At 39.4% G+C, this 12,887-nt stretch overlaps 1 protein-coding gene across 3 annotated transcripts in view; it reads right to left on the reverse strand.

Annotated features, from left to right (window-relative positions):
- LEPR (leptin receptor) overlaps positions 1 to 10,777 on the reverse strand; it is an 84,808-nt gene extending 74,031 nt beyond the window's left edge. For 2 of the 3 annotated variants that reach the window (XM_045835498.1, XM_045835500.1), the window contains exon 1: positions 10,620 to 10,777. The gene's annotated coding sequence lies outside the window, so the exon portion shown is untranslated. Of the gene's footprint in view, positions 1 to 10,032; positions 10,297 to 10,619 lie in introns of all 3 variants that reach the window. The other variant, XM_045835499.1, reaches the window with a different exon arrangement.
- Between the last annotated feature and the right edge of the window lie 2,110 nt (positions 10,778 to 12,887).

Consider the following 12,887-nt stretch of genomic DNA (forward strand, 5'->3'; position numbering starts at 1 on the left):
TTTAAATTAATGTTAATACCACAATGCCCCCTAAGCGTTTCCAGTAGGTAATTTTCATTTGCTAGTCCATACTGTTCTAGTTTGATTAAATAAGTCCATAGGATAACACAAAATTTTTTCCAACTAGTTCTCAAATATGTGACTCTGTCCTTCAAGATCAGCCACACCTTACCAGGCCATGGCTCCCCACAGTTCTCTTCTCTTCTCAGCCAGCCCCCATGCTGTGCTAAGCAGAACCACAACTATATTCCCACGGAGGGGATTACCTCAACGCTTCAGTGACCAAACAAATGTTCTCCCCCACTAACTGCAAGTGAACTGTTTTCACTCTGGGGGAGACTTCATTTGCGTAAAATTGTTTAAGTGGGAAGAACCTAGCCTACTAATTTTATAAGAGAATAAGTGACTTGCTGACTTTCATTTGCTGCGAATCAATATCCCCCCAGATTTCCCATAGCCTACTTTGAACAAATTCAGTGTTCACAATTCTAAAAAAGATTTTAAACTTCCAACTTCATGGCACTTAAATTTGACAATGATTTTTACTACATATTCAGCATTTCTGTCTCTGATATTTCTTATACTTACTAAATTCATTTAAAAATAATATAATGGCATTAATCACATCTCTAGGCTTGGCATGTCAGATTGCAGGAGTTACAGAGTAGTAGATATATTTCATTTTTACGTTGAAGCCAATAGGTAGTATGGGGATAACCCCAACTCGGAACTATTTTAAAAGGTTGTTACATATGTAAACATAAATTTAAAATAATATCCCCTCAATATAATCCTGCAGCAGCAGAAAAATAGTGAAGCAAGAGAGTCACTCCAATTGATGAAAGCTTCCATTCAGTAGGAATATATAATTTTAAATGTGTGTATAAATTACAATAGAACCTCAAAATAGCATATTATTAAGTAACTTCAAAATATATAAAGTGAAAAATTCAGAGTACTACAAGGAAAAAGGCAGAAATCCACACAGATGATGGAAGACTTTAACTTCCTAAAGAATAAATAGAATAAGCAAAATGATACATATAAAATACATAAAGACACATGAGATGGGGAAAACACTAAAAAATAACTTGGAACAACATTAACAACTTTGACATACATCGAACTCTGCTCCCCAAAAATACAAATTAAACATTATCTGCAAGCACCAATGGTGCATTTACAAAAACGGAACATACACAAAGGCACAAAGCACGTTACAAACAAAACCTAAAGACCAAAATCAGACAGACCACATTCTCTGACCACAGAGATTTTAAGGCAGAAATAAATAGCAAAAACATAACTGCACAGGTGCCCTATGTTAGGACAAAATACTTTGAGCAAGCCACTGGACAAAACAGATAAAATAAAAATCAAAATATATTTTACACTGATGACAGTGAAAGAAGCACCTCAAAAGTTATTTCGTGCAGATTAAGGAGTCCTTAAAGAAAAATTCAAAGTCATGAAAAAAATATTATTCCAAAAAGGAAGAAAGGCTGAAAATTAACGGGCTATCATTAACTTTAAGATGTTAGAAAGAAATACAAAAAATTCAAAGAAAGTAAAATGGAGAAGATAAGAGTTGAGATTAATAAAATAGAAAATAAACACACAAAAGTGAAAATCAAAAAACATAAAATTGGTGTTTTGAAAGACAAGTAAAATAAACAAAATTCCGATGAGATTAAAAGAGAGACGGCACAAATAACCAATATCAGCAGCAAAGGCAGGGCATTGAAACAGGATTAATTAGGACCAATTTCATGGCAATAATTTTGAAATGTTAAATGTAATAAGCAAATTCTTAGGCAATATAATTTACCAAAGCTGATGAGCAAGGAAGGGAGGGAGGGAAGGAGAGGAAGAGGAAGGAAGAAAAGGAGGGAGGGAATGGTCCTATAACCATAAAAAAATTAATTTCATGGTAAAAAAAATCTGGTTTCACCACAGATTTTTACAATGCAACAAGTAATTTTAGACTAGCACAAAAACTTCCAGAGACTAGAAAAAGTCAAACACTTGACAATTCAAATTTATAGTTAATAACCTTAACACCAAAATGCAACAAGTACAATTTGAAAAAGGAACATAATAGCCAATCTTTAAATAAGAATACAGACTTTTAAAAAGCTTCACAATATATTAGCAAATGGAATTTTGCAATGCATAAAAAATGCATATAGCATGAGTACAACTGTTATAGTAAAGACAGTGGCGCAGGGGACAACGATGACTTAATATTTTAAAAAGCATGTCCTGGCTGGTGTGGCTCAGTGGATTGAGTACCAGGCTTCGAACCTAAAGGTTCGATTCCTAGTCAGGGTACAAGCCTGGGTTGTGGACTGGGTCCCCAGTTAGAGGCGAGCAAGAGACAACTGATCAATGTATCTCTCTCACATGGATGTTTCTCTGCCTCTCTTTCTTTCTCCCTAACTCCTCTCTAAAGTACATAAATAAAATCTTTTTAAAAAACCAATTAATACAATTTACCTCATTAATAAACTGAAGGAAGAAAAAGCATTTGATTATACCAGTAAATATAAAAAAGCATTTTATAATAGTCAATATCCATTCATGACCAAAAAAACCCAAAACTATTTGCAAGTGAGAAACAGAGGGAACTAAGTAAATCTCAAAAAGCATATCTAACCAAAACCAAAGCAAACATCCTTCTCAATGGTAAAATGACTTCCCCTGCAAGCACTGGAAATCAACACTATACTTGAGGTCCTAGTCAATGCAGCAAGAAAAGGGTAAAAAAGTTTAAAGATTATAGAGGAAGAAACAAAATAGTCTTTATTCAAGAAAAGTAGAAAATCCAAAAGTATCTCTATGTAAGCTGTTTAACTTTTAATTTTAAAATTCAGCAAGGTTGCTGGCAGAATATATAACTATATAAAACCAAGTGTTTTAATATGACCCCACCTATTCTGAGGCCAGCATTACTCAGGTACCAAGATGAAAAATAAAAGATATTACAATGAAAGAAAACTACAAGCTAGCATCCCATAATATCCCATAACTTAAGTCCCCATAACTTCGGGCTGCAAAACCCAGCAGGGATTAAGTCAGTGGAAGAATTTCTGGAGCCTCAAGAAGTACCTCTTAAAGAACCCACAAATGAATTTACTCAGACTCACTCCTGAGCTCCAGCACCAGAAAAGGGGCTTGAAAGACATAGATGGCATATGGGGAGGAACTGAACTGTCTGGCATCAAGACCAGGGCTGAGAGATAGTTTTCTCCTAGACAGAAAGGTGGGCAGAGCCACAGAGCCAGCAGGTAGTTGTCATATCTCACACTCCATAACCTGGTTAACACTGTTTGCCTGCCCTGGAGATCCTCTGAGGCTCCATCCCATCCAACTTACAACTGTTAATGGTGGCTTTTCCATGGTGGGTCTTAGCTCATGCCTCACAATGTCCAAAATCCTTTCAAACAAGCAATAGCTGGCCTCAGTGAGTGTAAGCACCTATGCCTCTTGCTAAGTGACCCCAGGAACAACACTGCCAGCAGCCAGCCTAGATCACAGTTTGGCTTTCCCTGGGAATCTCCAAGCCCAGCACAAGTAGCAGCCAACTCAGATTGTTCTATAACACAGGCAGGATAGCCCCAGGCAAAAAACGGGGGACAGGGTTGACCTTGGCCTGCACCACCTGAAAAACCCCAGGGCCAGCACACCCAGTGGAGAGATACAGACCACATCAGAGCACCACAACCCTGTCCCTACATAGCTAATCCTCCACAGAGGGCAGAGGTTAGTGGTAAGTGGTCACAGCTAATCCTTGCAGCTGACTGGCCTGGGTAAATCCCTCCCATTGATCTGCCATCAGTAACCAAGGCTCAACTACAAGAGGGTGTACTTAACCCACATGAAGGGAACACCTCAAGTACCCAGCCCAGGTGATAGGAGAGGCTATGCCACTGGACCCTACAGGACACCTACTATATTAGGCCACACAAACAAAACAGAGTCAAAGCAGCTCTACCTAATACATAGAAACAAATACAGGGAGGCTGCCAAAGTAAGGAGACAAAGAAACATGGCTCAAATAAAAGAACAGATCAAAACTCCAGAAAAAGAGCTAAACAAAACAGAGATAAGCAACCTGTCAGATGCAAGTTCCAAAAACTGGTTATAAGGATGCTCAAGGAACTTAGTGAGAACCTCAGCTGCATAAAGAAGACCCAGTCAGAAATGAAGGATTCACTAATTGAAATAAAGAACAATTTACAAGGAAACAACAGTAGGATGGCTGAAGCTGAGAAACAAACAATAATCTGGAACCTAAGGAGGCAAAAACAACCAATCAGAACAAGAAGAAGAGAAAAGGAATCCAAGAAAATGAGGATAGTTAGTATAAGCAGCCTCTGGGACACTTCAAGCATTCCACCAATCACATCATAGGGGTGCCAGAAGGAAAAGAGAATGAGCAAGGAACTGGAAATGTATTTGAAAAAATAATGAAAGAAAGCTTTCTTAATTTGGTGAAAGAATTAGACGTGCAAGTCCAGGAAGCACAGAGAGTTCCAAACAAGATGGATGCAAAGAGGCCCACTCCAAGACACATCATAATGAAAATGCTGAAGGTTAAAGATAAAGAAAGAATCTTAAAAGCAGCAAGAGATAAGCTGTTAGTTACTTACAGAGGAATTCTCATAAGACTGTCATCTGATTTCTCAAAAGAAACTTTACAGACTAGAAGGGATTAACAAGAAATATTCCAAGTCATGAAAAGCAGGGAACTACAGCCAAGACTGTTCTACCCAGCAAAGCTATCATTTAGAATCAGAGGGCAGATAAAGAGTTTCCCAGAGAAGAAAAAACTAAAGGAGTTCATCATCGTTAAACCATTATTATATGAAATGTTAAAGGGACTTATTTAAGAAAATGAAAATGATCAAAACTATGAACAATAAAATGTCAAAACTATATATCTGTCAACAGCTGAATCTAAAGAACAAACTAAACAAACAAGAAGAACAGAGAAAGAATCACAGATATGGAGAGCATTTTGATGGTTGCAAAAAGGAAGGGGGATGTGAGGGAATGGGTGAGGAGGTGAGAGGATTAAGAAGTACAAACAGGTAGCTACAGAATAGCCAACGGCATGAAAAGTATAGGAAATGGAGCAGTCAAGGAACTTATGTGAATGACTCCTGGACATGAACAGTATTGGAGGGATTGCCTGAGGGAGTGGTGGGTGGTAGGTGGAGGGGGTCAAAGTATGGGGGGTGGATTGGGACAACTGTAATAGCATAATCAATAAAATATAACCTAAAAAATAAACTGTAATTGAAAAAATTGTTTTTAAAAATGCAAAATTAAATAAATATTTCAAAAAAGAAACTTTATTTTTGCTGGTGGAAGGTCTTACCTTAATTTGTATAAAATGTAGTATATCCAAGGCACTCTACAGTGAAGTACAATAAAATGAATGTGCCTACATAAATCTTCATGACCTGGAATTAGGTAATGGTTTTTTAGATACTACACCAAAAACAAATCCAAAAAATAGTTAAATTGGACTTCATTAAAATTAAAAACTTTGGATCATCAAAGGACACCATCAAAAGCTTTAAAAAGGCAAACTACATTATGGGTAAAAATATTTGCAAATCATGTATCTTACAAGGGATTTTTATCTGTATGTAAAGACTATTACAGCATAAAAAATAGAAAAACAAATAACCCAATGAAAAAATTGGCAAACAGCACTTCTCCAAAAAAGATATACAAATGGCCAATAAGCACATAAAAAGATGCTCAACATCATTAGTCATCAGAAAATGCAAATCAAAACCATAATGAGACACCACTTCACATCCTCGAGAACAGCTATAATCAAAAGCACAAACAATAACAAGTGTTAACAAGGACATAGAGAAATTAGAACCCTTGTACATTGCTGGTGGAAATGTAAAATGATGACAGCTACTTTGGAAAACAATTTGGCGGATTTTCAAATATTAATCATAGTGTTGCCATAAATGCAGAAATTCTATTCCTTTGTATATGATTATACCCAAGAGAGGTATATACATTCACACAAAAACTTGTTCACAAGTGTTAGTTGCAGCATTATTCATAATAGCCAAAAAGTGAAAACTATCCAAATGTCCATCGACTAATGAATAAATAAACAAAAGTGGTGTATCCATCCAATGGAATATTATTTGGCCATAAAAAGGAATGGAGTACTGATCCATGCTACAGCAAGGAATGAGGTGGCACAGTTATCCATAATCAGAATCAGTAAACCATAAAGATACATTCACACAATGCAATACATCCGGCAACAAAAACAAACAATGCAATAGCCACGGTCAACAACAGCATTCAATAAACAAAAAATACTGAGCACCTTTTATATGCTAGGTCCTATTCCAGGTGCTATGGATATGTTAGTAAGTAAAACAAGACAAAACAAAATCTGCCTCCATGGAGTTTACATTCTGCTAGAAATGATACAGGAAAACATGATAAAAGTCATACAGTATTTTAAAAGGTGACAAGTACTATAGAGAAAAGCAAAGGAAAGGAGAAAGTAAGAATATATATAACTTGAAATACGATAATCAGGGTAAGCTTCATTCACCGAACAAAGACCTAGAGGAAGTGGCGGTAACAGAGTAAGCCACGTGGAGATGTGGGGGAAGAGCATTGCAGGCAGAGAAAGCTGAAGTGCAAACATGGTCTCCAATATAGTCAAGGAATAGCAAGGAATCCCACTGAGTGAGTGGGAAAAACAGTAGGGAATGAGACCAAATAGGAAAGAGGAGGGGGTGGATAAATGAGGGAGGGCCTTGCAGGCCATCTTAAGGACTTTGGTTCTTTCTCTGTATAAACTAGAAAGCCACTGGGGAGTCTGGAGCAGAAAAGTGACATGATCTGACATGTTGTGAAAACAAAAGCTCTCATTGCAGTTTAAAAATGGATGATGGGAGGCAAAGGATAAAAGCATGAAGACCAGTTAAGAGGCCCTTGCAATAATCCATGTGAGACATGGTGGAAGCTCAGACCAGGATAATAGCCCTGAAGGAGATGAGATGTAATTATGTTTTGGATTTAGTTTCAAGATAGAGCAAAAAAAGATCTCCTGACACTTTACATCTGAGGTACTAAGGTATAAGGGAATGTGAGAAATCAAAAATGATTCCAAGATTGTGGGCCTAAGCAATTTGAAGGAGATGGGAAAGCATGCAGATAGAGTAAGCTGGGTGAGATGAAGATTCCATTTGCAGTATGTTGAACTACAGGTGTCTACTAGACATCCCAGTGGAAATGCTGAGGAGGCAACTGGATAGAGAAGTCTGAATTTCAGGAACAAAGTCAAGGACTGAGCTATTGTTTTGGAGTAATCAGTATAAAAATATAGAAATCAGAGAAAAAATAAAGAGTTGCATGAAATCATCAAAGAGTATAGAGAGAAACTGCTCTCAAGGACTAAATCTTAAAGCATTCTAAGCTCAAAACCTCTGAGAGAAGACAAACCAGCAAAGGAGACAGAAAGGAGTAGCCAGTGAAGGAGGGACATCAAGAGTGCATAGTGTCCGGAAGTCAATAAGGAAATATTATAACTGTGGCAATACTACCAATGGGCAAAGTAAGATCAACACTGACGACTGACTATCAGATTTAGGAAAGATGATGTTATTGGTGACTTTGATAAGAGTAGTTTCGGCTGAGCAGTGAAAACAGGATTGGTAAGAATGGGTTGAAGAGAGAATGTGAGGAAATGAATTGTAGAGAAAGAATATAAACAACTTAAAAATGTTTTTCTTTAAAGGGGAACAAAGAAATGGCTTAATCTTACAAACATAATGTTAAGCAAAAGAATCTATGAAAGAATGCCTCATATATTCATATAAAATTTTTTTAAAAAACCTTGTGATCAGGAAGAACCAAGCAAGAGGTTTCTGAGTATTGACAATGTTCTCTTTCTTACATGGTGAATAGTGGGGTATTTGCCTTATAATTATCCATAATATTACTTGTTAATGAGTACATTTATTTTATGAGACTTTTCCCTATAAATGTTATAGTTCAAAGTGTTACAAAATTTAATTAATAAGATCATGTGTATGAAAAGACAACAGATAATATCACAATTGTCACAAAGTTTTAAAAACTATTTGTAAAGGAATATTCCAAACTATAAGCAGACCAAATTTAAATTTAAACTTCAAAAGTTATATGCACTAGGTTTGGCCAGTAGGTGAACATTTGTGCCTTTCTGATTTAACTGAAAGTAGAATTTGTGAATCACATAAAATCTTAAGAATTAAAGCAGACTATAAGCCATTGTCTTCATTTTTGACTGTATTGTGTTTTGGCTCTAAGTATGAAAAAATGCAGTAGAGTAAGTAACTGCCAAGACAATTCATTTCTTTCTGGATATCTTAGTTTTATTTCCAAGGTATTGCACTTCAGGCACAAACCATTTGGTTATATAATAGTGATCTAAGGGTGAAGACATGACTTCTTTCTTGGTAAATTCATGAGAGCCAAATCCCCATGTCACAAAAGTGGAATAGAGCTTCTGCCAACCATAATGATGATTCTAAGCTATGAATGAGTTGGCTATATACCATGAGCAGTTGGATTCACCCACTGGTTCCGGATGTCTCCCAACAAGCAACAAGAAACCAGGGTTTTACTACTCTGCGTTCATTCCATAATTTGCTGAATTCCTTGAGCATCTGTTTCACAGGAGATGATCATCTACTTCACCAGAGGATATGAGGGAAGACAAATGCCTGAGTGATTGATTGCTGACACTTCCAGCCCAAAAGCAAAAAGGCACTGAAAACTAAGTTCAAATGTGTTTGTAAGAGTACTTCAAATCCATTCCACTCTCCCAAACCGTATACCACACACATGCTGGTGGAAACACATTATTTTAGCTCAAAGCCACCAAAAAGAGCCAGACTACTTCTCACCCTATCCTAAAGACAGATAACTAAGTCTTAAGTAATTTTGAATTACAAGTAACAAAAAAAGCCATTTCAACATTCTCTGTCTGCTTACACCAATAGTTGTTTGTTGTTGTTTCTGTTTTTTCAGTCTTGTATAACTGTGTGTGTGTGTGTGTGTGTGTGTGTGTGTGTAAATTCCTAATTTCTGGTTTGTAGGTTTAGTTAACCTCTGCTATTTTCTGGGATTAATTCCAAGGCAACTAAAGTGCATTACTAAAATTGGCATCTCTGTTCCTGAGCTTAATTTCAGAGAGGCTCTGAAGTGGGCTGAAACCATTTTTTTAATATTCTGCACACAACTTTATGCTAAAAAGTAACAAGCCCTGTTCAAGACCAGTAATTGATAGCAGAGGTGAAATTTTTGCTTTCCTCCAGAACAATTTTTACGTATTCCAAGTGTAAAATACTGGAAGAGAATGAGTACTATGCCGAAGCCACACGTTTTGTTGAGGTGTTGCAAATACTGACTTACCACTGAACTAATGACTTTTTTGTAACATGATTCTTTAAGGTAGCATGAGAAATGAGCTAAGTATTTACATATAAACTATATATTTCTGAACCCTTTTATAAGTATTTTTCTCTTTTGTTTTTGTTTGAAAAATCCTAAAGGTATAAATCATAAATGCACATAAACAAAAATGCTAAGAGCAATGTCATGAAATTATGAACCTAACATGTTAAAGAGTTCAAGAATTATACAGTTTTAAATTGGGAAACACCGTAGATATTAAAAGGCCATCGGAATCTTAATCCAACCCTCTAATTTGACAGATGAGGAAACTGAGGCTCAGAGAAGTTAACTAGTGTTCCAGGTAAATGGCAAATCACACCAAAATTGTGACTCCAACTCCAAAGCTCTAAAAGAGTATTCCTTTCGCTATACTTCAATACTTATGTAAATAACGGTAACAGAGGACACTCCAAGGATCCCCTCAATACAAGGAACTCCCTCAGGCATACAAGAGCCAGCGTCATCCTCTGTTTGCAAACACAGTCCTAGAAATAGTGCCCACAATAAACAATGTCTTAGCCAGCCTCAACATACCTTACACTTCCAAAGTGAATCCCCACTTGGGTCTCTTTTTCACACCTCTACACATCCCTTATAAATAAGTGCTTTGGTTGGGGTTGCTTCCTGTTATTTTGTTTTTCATTTGCTTGAGGACAGCAAGGGAAGGTGGAAAACAGAGGCTCAGGTCTAAACACAATTTTTTTCTTTTGTCATCCAAACCAATAAAACCTTCCTCCAGGCCCCACGGCTTACGGGTTTACCGCGCAGTCCCTTCAGTTTCCAAAGTAAGAAGGAGACCTGGAAAAGAAGTTGGCCAGTTGGCAAGTCCTTTCTGCGGCTCCCGCAGGTGCGCCCAGGCTCCGCTGCCTGCCCTCAGCCTTGAGCCGAGATCTCCTCGCCTCCGGGGCTTCCCGTTCCCCAGCACTGGGGAAGCCGAGAGCTCTCCAGGGCCCCTCCAACCGCCCCCTCCGCTGGTGTCCCTGGCGGCTTAGCTGGGCTCCCCGCTGGGCTCCCCACTGGCTGCGCGCCGGGCACGCGCGCCGCAGCTCCGGGCTCCTGGAGTTGCCCTGAGCCGGATGAGGTGGCTGTAGGGGAATGGGGTAGAGAGAAGCTGGTCCCACCTCGATTCCGGGGTCCAACCCAAACGAACAACAGAGATGGCGACGGCGCCCGGGCTCCGGCACTTGCGTGGCTCACGCTCGGCCGGTGAGGGCTCTGCGGTGGGGTGGCTCCAAACTCCTCGCAGCAGGAGCCTCGCAACTCCTGAGCGAGGCGAGCGGTGTGTGGGAAGGAGGGGCTAAGGAGGTGAAGGAGTGGATGGGGCGGGGAGAAGGGAGGGAGAGGCGGGTGACGGCCAACGCCCGCCTCTCTGCGATCTCTCCGGAGCGGAAAAAGCGGACTCCAGGCGGCGTCAGGTAATTCTGCTGCTTGTGGCCAGAGGCCCAGAGGAGGAGAACCGGGCGCTTGGGAAGGACGACCCCCTGCGTGCCCGGAGACCGAACCCAGCAGGAAGGCGGCGCCGCTACTTCACCCAGCAGTCAGCCACAGCGCGCCCGCCCGAAGCCAGTGGTTCCCGGACTGAGTTAAGCCGGGAGTCCCCCTGTTCTTCCCACCTCCAGACTTCCAGGCTTCTGTTACATTAGGTGTGGAAAATGCTACCAAAAAGATCACGGGGATTGGGAAGAGTAGGAAAAGAAAGCGAATGGAAAAGCCCAGAAGTTGCGAGATAGTGAGTTTTCTGTAACCACGGACGTTTCAGCCAACCGTTTTGGTCCTGCTGGTGAGGAAGGCTCAAGAGTCCACTTGTGCATCAAGTGGGGAGTTGAACTAAATGACCACTTATCTCTCAATCTTGAAATCCAATGGCTTTTGACATAGGGAGGGGAAAAAAGCATCCTTGAACAATCTGATTTCAACCCCAAAATAGCCAATAAACATTTTCTTGCTCTCCACTCTAAAAGTTCACCCATGGATTTATTTATTAATACATTTTTATTGAGGACATACTGTGTACCAGACAACATGATAAGTGAGTTCCCTGAACTTGGAGCTGTAGCAGACAGACAAGCAAGTATTCATATAACCACCAATTGTGATGTGTGATACAAAGGAAACCAACTGGGTGAGGAAGAATGAATACGGGGAGTGGACATACTCTAAGTTGGGTGGATAGTTCATTTCAAAAGGTTCCTAGAAATGAACTTGCCTAACACCCTCATGTCAAGAGGCATCAGAGGCACAGAAAAAGTAGCCCAGAGATAGACAGGGCCATGAGCAAGGTATCCCAGCTCCCTGACCCAGTTACTTTGCTGATCTGTGAGAGTTTATAAGTGGAACTTTTCTCCCATAGAAATATCCTCCCAGGACAAGTGTCACTTTTCTTAAAGAACATTTGAATCTCCATACCATTTATTGAGGCTACTTGATTCAGAAATTTCATATTTGTGCACTGAATTGACTTTCTGGGGCATGTATGGTAGGCAAAAATGACCCAGAAGCACTCACCTTTTGGTTTTCATCAAACCTCACAAAACAGATAATGTCTCCATTGGGTGGAGACAAGAATTTGAGTAGAAACACTGACCTTTCAAGAGTATTATGAAATAAAACAACACAGCAGAATCCTTAATTAGATAATTGGTATAAAATAGCACATTAGTTTCCTGGACCTGCCTTAACAAATGACCACAAACTTAATTTATTATCACACTGATTTTAGAGGCCAGAAGTCCAAAGTCACAGTGTCATCAGGTCTGCATTCCCGCCCAAGACCCCAGGGGAGAATCCTCCCTTGTGTCACCCAGCTCCTGATAGTTCCAGGAATGCATGGACTGATGGTTGCATCACTCCAGTCTCCAACTCCATCTTCACACAGTCTTCACCTCTGAGTCTGTCTTCTCTGCTGTAAGTACACTTGTCATTGGATTTAGGGACCATCCAGATAATCCAGGATGACCTCAACTCAAGATTCTTACTTAATTACATCTGCAAAGACCCCCTTTTTCTTTTTCAAGTAAGTTTCTCATACTGAACTCAGGTTTGGCTGCCTGCTGTTTCAAAAGCCAATATTCAAGAGTCAGTTGTGGTGCAAGGAAAGATGGTTTATTCAAGCACCAGCAGCCTGAGAAGATGGCAGACTCCCATCCCAAAGACCATCTTAACATCTCAGTGCAATAGGGGGTTTTATTAGGAGGGAGAGAGAAAGCAGAACAAGGAAATCAAAGGGTAGGTGGTTGAAAGTTCTCTACATATAAGTCAACACAGTCCATTCCGTTTACCCATAGGTTACATATTACCGTATTTTGCCATGTATAATGCACACTCAAGTTTTTTTTGTGCGTTGTACATGGATTATATCCATTATTGTACCCATGGCATGTAATCATTAT

The sequence above is a fragment of the Phyllostomus hastatus genome, unplaced genomic scaffold, assembly GCF_019186645.2.
Source record: "Phyllostomus hastatus isolate PE091 unplaced genomic scaffold, TTU_PhHast_1.1 phas_contig_209, whole genome shotgun sequence".
Taxonomy (NCBI): domain Eukaryota; kingdom Metazoa; phylum Chordata; class Mammalia; order Chiroptera; family Phyllostomidae; genus Phyllostomus; species Phyllostomus hastatus.